General features: G+C 42.8%; 1 protein-coding gene and 1 non-coding gene across 9 annotated transcripts in view; both read right to left on the minus strand.

Moving 5' to 3' along the window:
• The window catches only part of NFIB (nuclear factor I B), a 450,264-nt gene that overhangs the window by 339,211 nt on the left and 96,070 nt on the right, over positions 1-14,983 (minus strand). The window lies entirely within an intron of this gene.
• On the minus strand, positions 12,535-12,606 carry TRNAH-GUG (transfer RNA histidin (anticodon GUG)). The gene has a single exon. It is a non-coding gene; the product is annotated as a tRNA-His (tRNA).

Consider the following 14,983-nt stretch of genomic DNA (forward strand, 5'->3'; position numbering starts at 1 on the left):
ATAACTCCCAAACTCATGCGGACTCTTTCTTCCGTATTTTCTCAACTCTATACTCAACAATGACATTATTAAAAAGGGGGCTGAAAAGATCATCATTTTCTCCACACTACCCCCGGCAAATATTTTCATTTCCTCCCACACACAACTTTACCGGTGAAGATAATTTGGTAGTAAAAAAAACAGATGTAAGTCGCATGGCCTCTCCAAGGCTCCAGCCTACCTATCCATGCTGACTACCCGGTAACCCACGGAAAGGGGAAGAAGAATCCAGGGGCTCAGAAAACCGGCAAAGTAGATAATTAACACCAGCGAAATTAAGATTTGGCTACATCATGGTAGCTAAAGTACTAAGGGGCAGGATGAGACACAGTCCTGAAACTTTCCAACACGGGAGAATGGTTACAGAATTACCACAATTTCTTCAATCAGAAGGGACCCTCTTGTCTCAATGCTGACTTAATTGCCATAATTCAATTAACATGCTGCCACTAATTATATAAGCTTCTAGATGACAGTTCAACAGCAGCACCCTGAGAGTAAGCCAATTTTTTTTTTCATTTTTAAGTTAATCTTAAATTAATTATAAGTAAATTGCATTGATTTCTTCTTCATGGCTTGCCCTCAACTGTTTTGGTACTGAACGCTATCACATAATTTTAAAAACTCTAGGTCTTATGCAAAAAAAGCATTTAGTGCCATGTGAAATAATTGTAGCACTCATAAATATAAGTTCCCTCCTTCCTTCCTTCCTTCTTTCCTTCCTTCTTTCCTTCCTTCCTTCTTTCCTTCCTTCCTTCCTTCCTTCCTTCCTTCCTTCTTCTTTCTAGATGATAGTTCTTTTCAAATGTTAAATGAGATAAATAGCAATCACATCAATTGGAAGAACATTAATTTTCCAAATTCTCAGACCTAGAACCGTGTTCGGTACATGTCAGGAGCTCAAGAAATTTTTGTTAAATAATTACCAATATTAGTCACTGGAGGAGATGCTTTAGGCACGACACAAAAAGTCTGAAGAGGCATCAAAGCCCTGGTCCCTGATTTCAAAGAGAGGTAGACATTCTTTTGGGAGGAAAAATGCAAATGCATGAACATTACAAGTCATTCAAAAGCTACCTGAAATGGAGGATACTAAGGAGGAATGCATACCCTACAGTACAAAAATGGTAAACCAGATTAGCTCTTCCACTGAGGACGATAAGAAAATGGGCTTTCAGTATGAATTATCATATCTGCATCCAAATCAGAGTTGACAAATGTAAATTACCTGCTATGAACCAATGGACAACGGATCCATCGCACCTGGAAACATTTCAACAAAGCAAAGGATGCCTTTGCTAGGATTGGCCAGGTGCTAATTCGCACAGCAGCCCAGATTGGTTTTTGATACCTTTAGAGTTCACTTTCAACAAAAATACATGGTCTTTGCACCAAAACATACGCAGTCTTCCTATATTTTCATCTTTGCTTGAGTAAAAATGGAGATATGTCAGAATTTTTATAGTTGTTTAAGCCTCCAAAATAATTCACCACAGAAGAACTAGAATTACTATTTTTTTCTCGAAGTTTATTTGTCCCACTTTTCTACCTAATCAGAGTTGCTCTGATGCAGTTGCTACTCAATAATGTGAGAGAAAGTAAAAACAAAACAAGTACAGAAAAATTCATATTTCCACAAATATTATTAGATAAACAGGCTGGAATAGCTCAGTTAGTCAGAAAAACAAAAAAGACATTTTAAAATTCAGGTAGTCACCATCCCTTAAAATTTGGGTAGCTACCATGGGTTAAAAATGACACAAGAGACCTTGGCCCGTGAAGATGAGGCTAACACTCAACCCTCTTCAAGTCAGCCATCTTTGTGGAAACTTGGCTGCCTCTTCCCCGGTCGTGAGGCCTCCACCGTTTTTCAGGGAACGCTGAAAATTTATTAATTATTAGCAATCATTGAACGCCTGCTCTTTCCCATAGGCCCTCATCTCCCTGAATGTCAACAGAGCCTATATGGATCACCACCGTATTTCAGGCCTGACATGTAGTATGCCTTCTATGAACATGGTTAGGGAGTAAGAAAAAGAAAGTAACACTCCCTTCTCATTCTGCCCATGTCCCTGGGTTAGTTGGAGGTCTCTTTCGAGTGCACGTGATAAACATCCAGCTTGAACTGCTTAAAAAAGGCAATAAGGCTTATGGGCCAACAGGTTCATAAAACCCAACCTCAGAAACCAGGCCTAGAGGCAATATTCAGTCACCAAGGGAAGATTTGGATTGACCCCGCATAATCGTGTGTCTGCACCTTGGGCTAATCACTTTGGTTACAAGGATATGATCCCAACACGGCCTAACCTGAGTCCGGTGACCACCTGTGTGGCTGAGGGGGGTATAAAGTACTGTTTCCTGGCCACAGCATATTAGGAAGCAGGAAGAAGGGTGGGGAGAACATAGAATATGGAAAACAACGATGCTCACGGATTCTCCTAGTTTCTTTCAGCCATTGTGGACTCTCACCACAGTAGTGTTGGTATGAGCAGCTTTTATTGTATTTTGTTTATGTAAGAGTTAACATGGATTCCTGACAGCTCAAATTACTATTCTTATCACTATTGACTCTTCCCTGAGGAACAAGTATGCCCACAGGCCAATGACAGTATCACAATTTATTTCAAAGAGTGCTACCAATATAACCAGTTTTTACCGACTTGGAAAATAAGGCAGAAGCAAGCAAGCTTCTTGCTTGCCAGCAAGCAAGAAAGCAAGAAGGAAGGAAGACAGAGGGAGAAAGAAAGAAAGAAGAAAGAAAGAAAGAAAGAAAGAAAGAAAGAAAGAAAGAAAGGGTGCTTCATTGTTCTCATACACGAAAGCACAGAGTGACCAGTAATATCTGATTCTTCTGGAACTCTGCAGCTCCCTGCTGCTTTGCTGTGTGTTTCTCCTGCTAAAGCTGCTCATGTAAATCAACCCTCCTTGTACAGAAATGCGTACAATAGGACAGATTTTTTTTCTTTAAGAGTTATACTTTCGACCCACATGTGGCTGCGCACGAAATATCAATTTTTTCCCCCTTTTCACTTTGCATGTCGAGTTGGGCCTCTTCTCTGTTTACACAAAGACAGAAGACAAGTTTGAGGAAGGTAAAAGGGTCACTGGGCCCATTATCCTGGCCGTCTACGGTTTTCTCCTGCCATTTCCTCTCATCCGTCATTGTCCTCCCTAGAAACTCATCCGTATCCCTTGAGATTCAATGATTTTTTTTTCGTAGGTAATGCCCCTTTTAGGGAACCTATTTTAAGATCATTATGTTCTCTGCAAAGCAGTTTTGCCAGAACTTTCCTGTTGATCCCAGTTTTCTGTCTGCTCAGATTCTGTTTTCATTGTTCAGGCCACGCAGGGAGTATTTGCATTCTTTCTGATTGTGGGGAACTGTGCAGTAATCTTACACCATATGTATTTTTATATTGAAAGTCACAAGATCCTTATTTTGCATTCCTTAACCATGAGCCATCATCCACTTCCCATCCTTCACAGGGGCAACTGGGGCCTGTCTGCATCTCCACTAGAGACTTCCCAGAGAAGCCCCGGAATTTGGTTCTCCTATCTCTCATTTTGGCATAGAGGGGTTTGTCGTTGTTGTTGTTGTTGTTGTTGTTGTTGTTGTTGTTGTTGTTTTTAACTATGGCATAAACCCTTTTAATTTCTATTGTCTCCAACTGTCTGATTCCCAGGTACTTCATGCTCATGACACTGATGTCACAGTTGTTTTAGTGGAAAATAAGCACCGAGCTTTAGGCAATGAAGAAAAGTCCCCGTTAGGAAACAAATCAGAAATAGAAACACTTTTGCCCTAACATTTGCTCTGCTCGCTTAATGAAAATGGGATGGGATCCATTGATTCTGGGGACAAAGGATTTTCAGTGCCTTCCATTCCTGTAATGCAGTATTTCCAGAAGATGGGACAGAAGTGTTCCATGGTCAAATAAGTTTGGGAAACAGCGCATCAGAATTCATAGAACACATTAGCGTAATAAAGGCTCTGTTCTGTTGGTTTCACATGAAATAAACCTATTTAACCTTGTTTAATTTAGCATTCCCTAAATGTATTTGAGCTTGAAACACTTGCCACAGTTTACCCAGAGGCAACCTGCAGAACAACATTCCTTTAACTATCCAATTAGAAGACAAAGAAATACAATCCTATTATCTTAAAACTGATGTGCTTTTTGTAGATATTAAAGACATGCATTTAATTTCCTTCCTATATCATTACGTCCCTGCATCTCTCAAAGATCTGAGCCATGAAGTTTATTGGCTCTGAGGCAGAGCTTCCAGAATGGGCTCTTGACATCGTGAATGAGACGGTAAGTTTGGAAGAGGGAAAGGATTTTATCCCTGTCGCTCCAAGTTGGCGTATCTGGGGCGGACTTAAGCTTGGTAGACTGACTCCAGTTTACATAGGGGATGTCTAGGTAGGAAGAGGAAGTGGCTAAGAGAAGCCCATTCTTTCTAGAGCCAGCAGGATTCAGGGGACAGTAGGAGGGTGAGCTCATCAGATCTGTTAGAGAAGAGAGAGTAGAGCTGGGCAAACATAGCGTACTAAGGCCCCCGATTCCTTCCTAAAATACCTGGGGTTCAGCCTATGGTGTGCACACGCAGAGTATCTGGAATTACTTTTACTGTTCCGCCTGCGGTTTCTCTATGGCGTGAGTGACATCCCCAATGTGTTCCCGCATCTTTCTGAACCATGACTCAGAACGAGTCTTAAATTTATATGACAGTTTTGGGCTTGAATGAAAAATAGAGCCTTGCAGTCGTAGTTGGAGAAGCTTGCTAATCTCTAAATGACTCTAATGTCCTGGTCTTCATCTTGTGCCCTGTCATCTTCACCGTTGTCAATTCCAGAGGCCGGATATAGATTGTTGTGTCTTTACAGTTTCCATACCCTCCTCTGTGTTCTCACGAGGGCTTATAACGACACAGTTTGTCGGATTATAAGTGAATTCATGCTTGTTTTCTCCTGGAGAATGCAAACCCGTTGAGAGTTTTGTGTTTGTTACTGTATCTCCACACTCTATGGTGTGGGCATTTAATATACGTGTGTTGACCGACTAAACTGGATATCTTATGATTCTGTAATAGCAGGAGCAAGAGAAATTTACTTTCCATGTTTAGAGGTCTTTATATTTTCCCATCCCAGCTGGTTTGTCAAGCCTGCTAGAAGTCATAGAACTTCTCCCTTCCCTTCACCATCCTTCTGGCTGAAGGGACGCCTGGGTATTTCAGGGAGGGCCTGGGAGAAAAATCAGAAATAAGTTTTCCTTTTGCTCTGACCATGTTGATATATGCCCCGTCTTGGGAGCCTCTAAGGCTCCTGAAGATACAAAACCCTCAGGTTGCAAAATGGTGCTGGATTTTCCCTGGGTCTCACGGCCCTGGAGCCATGCTGAATCCCAGCAGGAATGGGAACGAGGCTCCCACCTTCCTGCGTGTGCTTTTCCCACAAAAGCCATGAGAGATGAGTGTATTGGTAGCTATCCTTATAAAGATTCCTCCTGGATCCCGTTTGGGTGTACGCACTAAAGGGAAGTGTTCTCTCGACTCCCAGCTTACAGGCTCTGTGTCTGTGTGCGGTTATTATACCTGTGGCTCTCCTGTTCCTAATCTCATCATGCTGAATTGTAAGTGCTGGTTGACTTCTCTGTTTCTTCCATGGGCCTGAAAGCTCCATGGAGACAAAGATACTATCTATTTTGCATACTCTTGTATTGTCTTTATCTACCATTATACCTGGCATATGATAATAGTGGTAATTATAGCCATTGTGATAATAATAATAGACAGAGTGAACACTCACGTAGTACTTTCTCTGAACCAGACATTCTTCTTCTTCTTCTTCTTCTTTTTTTTTTTTAAGAGTTTATTTTAAAGTAATCTCTACACCCAAGATGGGGCTCAAACCCACAACCCTGAGATCAAGGCTTGCACGTTCCACTGATTGACCCAGCCAGGCACCCCTGACCCAGACACTCTTATAAGTGCTTTACTATAGTAGCTCATTCAGTGCTCACAAAACCCTTTGAAGTAGGCACTATTATCACTTGCATCTTACAGATGGATAAACTGAGGCACAAAGAGGTTCAGTAACTTGTCCAAGGTCACCTAGGGAGCAGCTAGGGAAGCTGGATTTTAAATACAGGAGTCTGGCTCCGAAGCTCATGTGCTTAACTACTAGACAACACTCCATGACTCTGCAGTAGACAACTCTACATGGTTCCTCTGGGCAATGGGCTCATTCTTAGAAGCAGATAGGGTCAGACGGGGCTAAGAAAGAACTTCTGGGGGGTGCTGAGGGGACTGTCAGCACGACAGGGAGCAGGGAGCCCAAGTTTATGGATGGGACAGGGAATGTGAACAGGAGGTAGAGAAGGGTAATCAAAGAGTGGATGTTTGGAGAACCAGGAGAAGAGGGGGGCCACACGTAGAAGCTGGGGTAAGTGGGAAATTCGGCAGAGATACGTCAATGGGAACTTTCAGATATATTTCTATGTGAGGCAGTCTCTAGAGTCCTACACCAGCTGTTCTAGAAAACCTCCGGTAAAAATCCACCTGATTTTTAAACATGGCTTCCTTTAAGTGAGACACCTTACGAAGACTGGGCTACATGGCATTCCAGAAGTGATTTAGGGTTTGTGAGTAGTTTGTGAGAGCATCGTTGCAGCCTCAACCTCAACCGTGGCTTTGGATCTTTTGGGGGAAGAATGAGGAGAAATGGCTGTCGCGGTAGCTTGAGACCAGCTGTATCTAGGATTTCTGATCAAGTTCCCTCCCGTTTGGGAGTTTGGGACAAATTAAAAAGACTAGGAAAAAGAAAGAAGGAAAGAAAGGATGAGATGGTGAGTGAGTAAGAATAAGAGAAAGTGAGAGAGGATGTAGAAAAGGCCGCTTCTTTGATTTGTATGGTGTGATTTCTGAAATTGTTCCAGCCTCTACATAAATCTACGGGATTTATGTGCCTTCATTCGTCACACCTTCTTTTGAAATGGAATGTTCTGCCTTGGAACCTTTGAACGTTGACATCCAAATACAATATATTCTTTTAAAATCACCTCTGGATAAAGACAACTCTGTTGAGGTAATTCCCCCAGATTGTAGGTGGAGTCTGTTTGGTCCTCAGATCTTGATGGGAATATGCTGAAAATAGGACCTCTCTTCAGAGAACAGAAGAGTTCTAGTATGATTAGAATCCCAGTTGCAGACACCCTGGGCCAGGAACCAGTGCAGGAGAAAGAAAAAGAAAGAGAAAGAAAGAAAGAAAGAAAGAAAGAAAGAAAGAAAGAAAGAAAGAAAGAGAAAGAAAGAAAGAAAGAAAGAAAGAAAGAAAGAAAGAAAGAAAGAAAAAGAAAGAAGGAAAGAGTCCCTTGTCTTTGATGAACAACAAGGAGCAGTGCCATCTAGTGGCAGCTCATGTTTATCTTGGAGTGGGCTTGACCATGACCCTGCAAAAGCTCTTTCCTTGCTCCTTATCAAACTGGGAAACACCTTTCTGGTGGCCACAGGACCTGAAATCAAACAGCAGCCCTTGAGTGAAGACACAAGTGTGTCAAAGCTGCTGCCGATCGGAGGCTGAATCCCAGGCACGTTTTGTTTTGTTTTTGTTTTTTGGGTGTTTCCTTTTGTGCTTGTTGTTGACTTTTGAATGCCGGGAAGTCTACACAAACAACGGAGAACAAAGGTTGTATTCCCAGGAAAGGACAGAAGGGAAGGGCAGTACTGTGATCCTCGTCAGGGTTCACACTACAGACACGTCATCTTATCTGACCCTCATATTCTCCCTGTTCTGCTAATGAACCAAGGTGCAAAGAGGTCAAGTCCAAAGTCAAACTGGCAGAAGCAGCAGAGGGGTGGAATTTGAATCCAGGTGCTGTTTAGCGAAGCTTTCTCTCTGATTCAGCATCTGTCTGTGGGAATTCTCCTCTGCCAGTTGCTGCCTGGAAGGCCCACATTTCCAGGCCCTGCCATAGACCCTCCGCCTTTTGGGGTGATGTGACTGGGATAAGAACATGTCAGAGGAGATCGGGCCACTGGAAGGACCTAGCAGCTGAGCTGTAGGAGGACAAAAAGCCCACACATCATCTCTCAAAACTCAGATCCTTGGGTGAAGTTGCTGGTGGGTAAGTGTTCTCTTTCTGCAAAGTCACCACCGGCTGCCACGTTTGGGGACACTACTGATCCAATGAGTTGAGCCTCAAGACCTCCCACCTACCCCCACAATGATGCAGAAGGCAATAGCTCCAACCATCCTTCCTGCCCAGCCCTGCTCCCTGGAAGGGATTCCATCCATGGCTGTAATAAATCATTTCCCATGCAGGAGTGTGGTTTTATTGCACAAAAAAAACCCCCAAAACTGCATTTTTTTTTTTTTTATAATTAGGGAATAGACAGATGTTGATTTTTTAATACTATTCACTTTACTACAAATTCACCTCAGGCTCTTCAATTTGATTGGAAAAATAAATGTGAATTTCTTCTATTTATGAAAGATCGCTGAAATATAAACATAGAAGATATTGGAACATAAATTCTCTTCAATTCCACAGATTAATGGTGGAGATGAAAACGATACTCTGCCTTACTATACTGGACAGAGAAAGAAAGAGACAATTAGCTAAAGCCCTAGCTTCTGGTAATGAAGCAAGCATATCTAGGCCTGAATTTTTTTGTTGTTTATTTATTTTTGAGAGAGAAAGAGAAACACACACATGCACGAGCAGGGGAGGGGCAGAGAGAGGGAGGTGAGGATGGGAAGCTAGCCCTGAGCTGACAGCAAAAAGCCTGATGCAGGGCTCGAACTCACGAACCATGAGATGATGCCCTGAGCCGAAGTCGGACACTTAACCGACTGAGCCACCCAAGAGCCCCTAGTTCTGAATTTTAATTTAGTTACTCAATTACAGTTACATAGGTACAATTTTTTTGTTTGAGCAAACTCTAATAGACCACTATAGCTACACCAACATGAGTGACAAAGTAATAAGTCATACAGAGAATTAAGACTTCCTCTGGCTATTTTTGTTGACTCCCAAGATGAGAAGAAAAAGAAGGTTTCTTGAATTTTCAATTGGTAACTGACCTTATAATCTGTAGAAACAAATTTAGGGGGTAACGATGCCATTGATTGGTGGAAACCATTGCTGACAAAGCCCTGCACTCAACAAGAATTCTGTTAGTATTCTAATATCTCATCATTAATGTTAAAAAAATTGTTAAGGAATCCAGTTGTGAGTGGCTTATCTTTGTCCCGAAATGCTTTATAGCTGACATGGTGGAGAGACAATTTTTGAAAGATTATATCGGAGTCACCTAATGCTTACCAGCAAGTATTGGCTTTGGTATAAAACATAGACAATGTGAGCATGGCAACAATAATGGAGTCTGTGGACATCTTTGTAAAATGCTTTTTAAAAGGTGAAAAGCAGGGGCACCTGAATGGCTCAGTCAGGTAAGCATCCGACTTCACCTCAAATTATGATCTCACGGTTCATGGGTTCAAGCCCCACACTGGGCTCTGTGCTGACAGCTCAGAGCCTGGAGCCTGCTTCGGATTCTGTGTCTCCCTCTCTCTCCACCCTTCACCAACTTGCCCTCTGTCTCTCTCTCTCAAAAATAAATAAAACATTTAAAAAAAGTTAAAAGAAGTTATTGTCTCAGAGTTAATGTAACTAAACATTAGAATTAATTGCCTCTGACAATTCAGGCTTTAGCACTTCTGCAAACCAACTTGATACAGAGTTAGTTTTAGAACAAAAGCCCCAAATAGTTAAGCATCAGTACGAAAAACAGATAGGGAACCCAGTGTCAATAAACTCTTTGTTGATGAAAACAACCCTTGATTTTTAGGACCCACGGTCACAGTAACCATGTGAAAAGGGAGTGAACCAGAATGGCAAACTTAGATGGGATATGGTCACTCAATAGATGTGACTTGTGCCACCTCTGGTTTAGAGTCCACTCTGTCATTTTTTGAAACTTCTGAAACCTATGGTGAGGAGCCCTTTTTCTGATGGAAATCTCTTTCTAGAACTTCTACCAATGGACACTGGATGGGGGAGGAAGGCACCATGCAGCCTTGGAATAGGAAGAATAAACCCTATCTGTTGTATCCTTCTTAGGTGCCAATGTTGCTGTTCTGTTATGAACCTTTATACTGTTTTTTTTGTGGGGTTCTTTGTACATTATTCTTTTCATTCTTGCATTAACCTCCCCCCTCCCTGCTTTTTTAATTCTGAGAGCTTAGGTAACTTGCCCACGTTCAGGTGGATTTCTGTTGGCAAAGTCATCGAGAGCAGAAGCCCCCTTTCTGGCAGAGACAGAAGAGAGACAACATGAAGTGCTCTTTGTTCAAGCAGGTGCTCTGACTGTGTCCCTAAGCTCCAAGTTGGGTCCAGACTAATTGTCATATTCCGACCACTGTCCCCAACCCCGACTGTTTTTTTTTTTTTTTTTTTTTTTTTTTTATCTTTCACAAAGCAGTAAAGATGTTAATAGTTTGGGAACTGAACACATGAGTTTGTGGAAGTAGACGGCCACCGAATGGTATACTCCAGTAATGCAATGAAAAAAAAACTTTTCAGGGAGGTAACCCAGGTGGCTTCTGGGCCGCCAATTCTCTCGCTTTGGGACTGACCTCAAGACAAGGGAAGGGCTCTCCGGGCTCCATCCCCACGGACATAGCTGATTGGCCCAGTGTTGGACATCTGACCCAAGCAAAGCTAATCAAATCCTTCTCTAAGATTTTTGGAACAGTGGCGAAAGGGCCGTTTTGCAGGCAAAGACGCTGTAAGATAGAAAGAGCAGGAATTGCTGCTGGCTGCCATGTTTCCAGCCATGTAATCGTTTGAGAAGACAAAGGCAAAATTCGGGAAGAAATGTGGGATGAGACGGAGTGTGTCCCGATCACTTTTCAATAACGTGATTTCGATTATTCTGAAGCTCCCTCGTGTCCATGCCTGGGTACATCTCTTTCTTTCAATCTGTACTTGTTGAGTCTCTGTCACTTGCAACCACTGAGCTCTGACCGACACAATCTCCTTCCAATGATTGCTTTCTTGGTCTCCTGATAAAATACATATAACCTTGTACTGGCTTATTCCGTAGGCTGTCTTCGACTAAAGACCAATTGCAATTCGTCTGTCTTCTTAGAAGCATTATTCGTGCCAGCCAGCTGAGAAGGCCTTGCAGACTTGAGGCAAGGCCCAGGCTAGGCCCTCTGGGGAGGGGAGGCAGGACTTGGGAGGAATAGGGGAGGGGGGTGGGAGATTACGGAATAAGTCGCAGGAAGAAGACACCTCAGAGTAGAAAACAGTCTTGCAAGCGAGTCTGGGAGGAAACAAAAAACACATTTGTCTCGCTGCATGATATTCTGAGGCCCACCTTTTTGAACACGTAATCAAACAGAAATCGCTCTTGTTTGGAAGCGGGGGTGATTTTTATTGCAATTTTTTAGAATATCATTTGTAAGGAATCGCTGACTCTGAAAGAACTTAAGAGATTCTGTGCCTACCCTCAGCACCTATTTTCATTCGAATTTTTCTTAGTACTATATAAATAACAAACATGAGTTTTGCTAAGCCAGTGGCGAAACAGGGGCGAGAGCCATTAGAAAGCCCCTTCGAGTGATCCGTTATTTAAAACATGGCGGGTTATGATTTTAGAGCAGTAAACCTCATTATAACATACTTATATTTGACATTTTTAGGCTGTATTGTTCATGTTTTTAAGTCCTGGAGAAAGGCCCATTAAAGCCGTGTTACTCACATTAATTCAACGTTTAGCCGTTTATAATACAAACCCCAGTCTTTTGGAAAATGTCATTTAAAAAGTTTCACCATATATGGACATTATTTATTGCTTGAGCCCCATTGTCTACTTATAATATGCCCTTTATCAGACCCAAATGCCCACTTCAGAGAATTTCGTTTTGAACAACTGGCTTCTTACATTATCCAATGATGCAGGAAAGTTAAATTACAGCCAGTTCATATCATAGAAACAAAATGTTTCCTGCAATTACAGATAAGGGACAGTTCATTTTCTCTCTGTCATCCTGAAAAAAAACCTCCTGACAACAATTCATGCCTGGTTAAACAGGATTTCCACATCTACTGCTGACATCTTTCCAAATAATTCAGGCTTGTTATTACCATACAGTCCTGGCAAGGCTCAAAAGCAAGCAGACTTGACGAGTCTGCTCAAAGCAGAGCTTAAGTAGTTGTAATTAATAATAATTACATGCCCACTACACTCCAGTTTTATCATATTATCCGTCAGTGCAAATAAAAAAAACCACACACAACACGCTTGAAACAGGATTAGTGCATTCATAAAGCCACCCCGCGTACGCCCTCTCTCTAAAGTTTAACATGTTTGCAGTGGTTTCTGTTTTATGGATTTCCATCATTCTGCGTCTGGTTGCAAAATGTTAGCTGGATGCGGGACAACCCGGGGCCAGGGCTGTTCTCCTTCAAAAGCCTTCACCCCTCCTGCCGTGACTCGGATTCGAACCGAGGTTGCTGCGGCCACAACGCAGAGTACTAACCACTATACGATCACGGCGAGCTACAGGAGAGCTGGGTACTCAGCCTCCTTCAAGAGCTACTGCACTATTAAAATTTGTGGAAACACTGCCATCTATTGCCTAAATATGCACATTCTCTGAACGCTGGGAAAGGGGAGCCGTGTCTCTGTAATCTGTCATGATGTAGAGGAGTGGTAACCGAGTGCCAGAACATGCAACCGACATTGGGAAAATTGTAGAAGGTAAGACTCACTGTCCTGCTGAAAATAACAGGACTGAGAGAAGCCGGTCTGTTGGATCACGCTTTCTACTTTTAACCAATAACGGATATGGATTTCTCACCCCCAACTGCCATCCCACCAATCATGTCGTCCCAAGTGGCATATGAATCGGAGTCTCTTTTGTGGTTTCTCCACCACCAGTCTGAAAGCCATGTGCTTGGGCAGCACAGTCGTAAAAAATACGGCACCAACAAAATGGTCCGAGGACTGGGGACAATCAGAAATACTTGTTTTTCCTATTAGAGGAAGCCAGGATGACTATACTTCGACTGATCAATGTCAAACTCATTGATCCCTAAAAGCTAATTTTCCCCCTGAATATATAGGTTTTAAACCTCCAGTAATCTGAAGGAAAATAATCCTTAGCAATTTACCACACAAAGAAACTGGAGTGTTCCATGCTAAGTAAGTTTCAAGGGGAAATTTTTTATAAATTTCCTTATTATAATAATTCAAGGAGTCTGCACAAGATATTTCAAGGGCTGAAAACCTTAAAAGAAAGCACACAGAGAAACCTATTTCTAATCGCCGGATTATTAGCAGGGTGTCCCCTTGAAGCCGTCTAAACAGAGAGGACCCCGGGTGCAGTGGGGGCTAGCCGGCACGGTGTATGGGTGACAAGAACCTCATTCATCTGCTGAGTGGGTGCGAAAGTTCCTGTGATTCTGGAAGGAGGGTATTTCTGGAGAGGAAAGCTTGAGAGGCACATGGTCACTAGCCCCTCCCCTCTGATCATCTCTAGCCCCTTCCCTCTTCTTTCGAATTCTCCCAAACCCATTTTCCTTCCATGCTCCCAAGGAAGAGTACTACCCCAAGTTCCTGAGCCCCACGCATCTGTGGAGGCCCCAAGGCCAAGTGCTCTCTGGCCATGCCAGGAGCAGGTGGATGAACCTGGTAAGAGGTCACTCATGGCAAGGAGGTGGGGGGGGGGGGTGGCAAAGCAAATCTCCTGGTTGGCAAAGAGCAGTTTCCCAAAGTATCATCAGGTGTTTACCACACTTAACAATTTTTGCTATGTACCAAGTAAGTAATAAGGGAGATATTTTGAAGAAATCAATTCACAGGGTACAAACTGTAGAAGCTGATTGCCCAGATTCTAATTGTGGCTCTGTCCCTTACTAACTGAGGACCCGAGGCTGCTTATCTGACCTCTGTGTCTCAATTTTCTCCTCTGGAAAATGGAGTTAATAATAGTACCTATTTCACAGGATTGTCATGAGGATTAAATAGGTTATTACGTGCCAAAGAAACTTAAGGCTGTCAGCACTCTAGAAATCTTAGTTATATTATTATTTAAATAAAAATTGGGGGGAGGAAAATTTTTAACATTCCATGTATTCAAAATACACAGTATCACATTCCATAAATAGAGGTCATTGTGAAATAAAATGTAATGATGAAACAGTAGAATTAAAATTCTAGCCAGGTAACTCTGAGCGCTGAGCCCCAGCTCTGTTCCCTGTTAAAAAAAAAAAAAAGGCGAGTCACAGAGCAGAGTTGTTGAAAACACGGTGACCTCTGGTTGACGCTTCTCCTCATCTGAACGACTGGAAGTGATTTGGAAAGGGAATAACGTTCCCGTCATAGTATAGTATTCAAGGCTATGAAGTGCCACAGTCGTCACACCCCCTTAAACTACTCCCCCTCCCCCCCCCCCCCACCGTATCTGTCAGACTAGGTTATGCTATGTGACAACAACCACATCTCAGTGGCTTAAATTAGGAAGGTTTTCCCCTTGCTTGTACTCTGTTCACTGCAGGGCCCTGTTCTGTGTCTCCTCACTCTGGGACCCAGGCTAAGGGAACAACTCCTGCCCTGATCACAGCTTACTGCTTTGCAAATGGAAGGAGCGCTCTAGACCGTCTGGAACCAGCGGCTGAAAGTTCTTCTCGCAGCTCATTGGCTGGAACTGGTCACACGGTCCCTTCCCCTCCGCTTACAAAAGGGCTGCTCCTGTAGTTGATGATGTCAGTTACCTTGTGGATAGACTCTGCGATATTTGTGCCTATTTTCTAAAAAAGTTTATTTACTTATTTTGAGAGAGAGAGCCAGTGCTGGGGAGAGGGAGCCCAGGAGGGGCATAGAGAGGGGGGGAGAGAGAATCCCAAGCAGGCCCCGTGCTGTCAGCGCAGAG

This window comes from Panthera pardus, unplaced genomic scaffold (genome assembly GCF_024362965.1).
Source record: "Panthera pardus isolate Hobbes unplaced genomic scaffold, ASM2436296v1 HiC_scaffold_20, whole genome shotgun sequence".
NCBI classification, from domain to species: Eukaryota; Metazoa; Chordata; class Mammalia; order Carnivora; family Felidae; genus Panthera; species Panthera pardus.